Here is a 3,770-nt window from a genome sequence, read left to right on the forward strand (position 1 = left end):
TCCAGGGGCCCAACCCCTGGGGGCCCCAACACCAGCTCCAGGGGCCCAACCCCTGAGCGCCCAAACGATAGGTCAAGGGGCCTAACCCCTGGGGGCCACAACACCAGCTCCAGCGGCCCAACTCCTCACCATACGAACAAAACCTTCAGAGGCCTAAACCCTGGGTGCCCAAACATCAGCTCCAGGGCCCAATCCCTGAGGGCCTGAAACATATCTCCAGGGGCCTAACCCCTGGGGACTCCCACCCCAACTCCAAGGGTCCAACCTCTGAGCGCCCGAACCATAGCTTCAGGGGCCTAACCCCCGGTTGCCCCAACCCCAGCTCTAGGGGCCCATCACCTGGGGGCCCCAAAACCAGCTCCAGGAGCCCAACCCCTGAGAGCCCGAACCATAGCTCCAGGGGCCTAACCCCTGGGGGCCCCAACACCAGCTCCAGGGGACGAACCTCTGAGCGCCCCAACCATAGCTCCGGGGGCCTAACCCCTGGGTTCCCCAACACCAGCTCCAGGTCCCCAACCCTGGGGGCTCGAACACCAGCTGCAGGGGCCCAACCACTGAGCGCCCGAACCATAGCTCCAGGGGCGTAACCCCTGGATCCCAAACACCAGCTCCAGAGGCCCAACCCCTGGGAACCCCAACACCAGCTCCAGGGGCCCAACCCCATAGCGCCCAAACGATAGCTCCAGGGGCCTAACCCCTGGGGCCCCAACACCAGCTGCAGGGGCCTAACCCCTGAGCACCCGAACCATAGCTCCAGGGGCCTAACCCCTGGGGACCCCCACCCCAGCTCCAAGGGCCCAACCCCTGGGGGCCCCAACACCAGCTACAGGGACCCAACCCCTTAGCGCCCGAACCATAGCTCCAGGGGCCTAACCCCTGGGGGCCCCAACCCCAGCTCCAAGGGCCGAACCCGTGGAGGCTCCAACCCCAGCTCCAGGGGCCCAAACCCTGGGGGCCACAACACCAGCTCCAGGGACCCAACCCCTGAGCGCCCGAACCATAGCTCCAGAAGACCAACCCCTGAGAGTCCGAACCATAGCTCCAGGGGCTTAACCACTGGGAAACCAACCCCTGCTCCAGAGGCCCAGCACCTGGGGGCCCCAACCCCAGCTCCAGAGGCCCTACTCCTGGAGGCCCCAACACCAGCTAAAGGGGCCCAACCCCTGAGCGCCCGAACCATAGCTCCAGGGGCATAACCCCTGGGGGTCCCAACACCAGCTCCAGGGGCCCAACCCCTGACCGACCGAACAATACCTCCAGGGGCCTAACCCCTGGGGGCCCCCACCCCAGCTCCAAGAGCCCAACCCCTGAGCGCCCGAACCATAGCTCCAGGGGCCTAACCCATGGGGGCCCCAACCCCAGCTCCAGGGCCCCAACCCCTGAGCGTCCGAATTATAGCTCCACGGGCCTAACCCCCGGGAGCCCCAACCCGAGCTTCAGGGTCCCAACCCCTGAGGCCCTCGACCCCAGCTTCAGGTGCCCAACCCCTGAGCGCCCGAACCATAGCTCCAGGGGCCTAACCCCCAGGGGCCCCAACCCCAGCTCCAAGGGCCGAACCCCTGGAGGCTCCAACCCAAGCTCCAGCGGCCCAAACCCTGGGGGCCACAACACCAGCTCCAGGGACCCAACCCCTGAGCGCCCGAACCATAGCTCCAGAAGACCAACCCCTGAGAGTCCGAACCATAGCTCCAGGGGCTTAACCACTGGGAAACCAACCCCAGCTCCAGAGGCCCAACACCTGGAAGCCCCAACCCCAGCTCCAGAGGCCCTACTCCTGGGGGCCCCAACACCAGCTTAAGGGGCCCAACCCCTGAGCGCCCGAACCATAGCTCCAGGGGCATAACCCCTGGGGGCTCCAACACCAGCTCCAGGGGCCCAACCCCTGACTGACCGAACAATACCTCCAGGGGCCTAACCCCTGGGGGCCCGCACCCCAGCTCCAAGGGCCCAACCCCTGAGCGCCCGAACCATAGCTCCAGGGGCCTAACCCATGAGGGCCCCAACCCCAGCTCTAGGGCCCCAACCCCTGAGCGTCCGAATCATAGCTCCACGGGCCTAACCCCCGGGAGCCCCAACCCGAGCTTCAGGGTCCCAACCCCTGGGGCCCTCGACCCCAGCTTCAGGTGCCCAACCCCTGAGCGCCCGAACCATAGCTCCAGGGGCCTAACCCCCAGGGGCCCCAACCCCAGCTCCAAGGGCCCAACCCATGACCACCGAACCATAGCTCCAGGGGCCTAATCACTGGGGGCCCCAACACCAGCTCCAGGGGCCGAACCCCTGGGGGCCCCAACACCAGCTCCAGGGGCCCAACCTCTCAGCGCCCGAACCGTAGGTCCAGGGACCCAACCCCTGAGCGCCCGAACCATAGGTCCTGGGGCCTAACCCCTGGGGGCCCCAACACCAGCTCCAGTAGCCCAACCCCTGAGCGCCCCAACAATAGCTCCAGGTGCCCAACCCCTGAGCGCCCGAACCATAGCTCCTGGGCAAAACCCCTGGGGCCCCAACACCAGCTCCAGGGGCCCAACCCCTGAGCGCCCGAACGATACCTCCAGTGGCCTAACCCCTGGGGGCCCCAACACCAGCTCCAGGGGCCCAACCCCTGAGCGCCCGAACCATAGCTCCAGAGTCCTAACCCCTGGGGGCCCCCAACCCACCGCCAAGGGCCCAAATCCTGACCGCCCGAATCATAGCTCCAGAGGCCTAACCCCCGGGGGCACGAACCCCAGCTCCAGGGTCCGAACCCCTGGGAGCCCAAACACCAGCTCGAGAGGCCCAACCCCTGAGCGCCCGAACCATTGCACCATGGGCCTAACCCCCAGGGGGCCCATCCCCAGCTCCAGGGGCCTAACACCTGGGGGTCCCCACCCCAGCTCCAAGGGCCCAACCCCTGGGGGCCCCAACACGAGCTCCAGGGGCCTAAATCCTGAGCGCCTGAACCATAGCTCCAGGGGCCTAACCCCTGGGGGCCCCCACCCCACGTCCAAGAGCGCAATCCCTGAGCACCCGAACCATAGCTCCAGGGGCCTAACCCCTGGGGACCCCCACCCCAGCTCCAAGGGCCCAACCCCTGGGGGCCCCAACACCAGCTACAGGGACCCAACCCCTTAGGGCCCGAACCATAGCTCCAGGGGCCTAACCCCTGGGGGCCCCAACCCCAGCTCCAAGGGCCGAACCCGTGGAGGCTCGAACCCCAGCTCCAGGGGCCCAAACCCTGGGGGCCACAACACCAGCTCCAGGGACCCAACCCCTGAGCGCCCGAACCATAGCTCCAGAAGACCAACCCCTGAGAGTCCGAACCATAGCTCCAGGGGCTTAACCACTGGGAAACCAACCCCTGCTCCAGAGGCCCAACACCTCATAGACTCATAGACTCATAGGTCAGAAGGGACCAATCTGATCATCTAGTCTGACCTCCTGCACAAGGCAGGCCACAGAACCCCACCCATCCAATTTTATACAACCCCTATCCCAGGACCGAGTTATTGAAATCCTCAAAAATGGTTTGAAGACCTCAAGCTGCAGAGACACCACCAGCAAGCGACCTGTGCCCCACGCTGCAGGGGAAGGCGAAAAACCTCCAGGGCACCTGCCAATCCGCCCTGGAGGAAAATTCCTTCCCGACCCCAAATATGGCGATCAGCTAAACCCTGAGCATGTGGGCAAGAGTCACCAGCCAGCACCCAAGAAGGAGTTCTCCGCAGCAACTCAGTACCCATCGCATGCAACATCTCCCCGCAGACCATTGAGCAGACCTGTCTGGTGGTAATTCA

The sequence above is a fragment of the Gopherus flavomarginatus genome, unplaced genomic scaffold (genome assembly GCF_025201925.1).
Source record: "Gopherus flavomarginatus isolate rGopFla2 unplaced genomic scaffold, rGopFla2.mat.asm mat_scaffold_91_arrow_ctg1, whole genome shotgun sequence".
Classification (NCBI taxonomy): domain Eukaryota; kingdom Metazoa; phylum Chordata; order Testudines; family Testudinidae; genus Gopherus; species Gopherus flavomarginatus.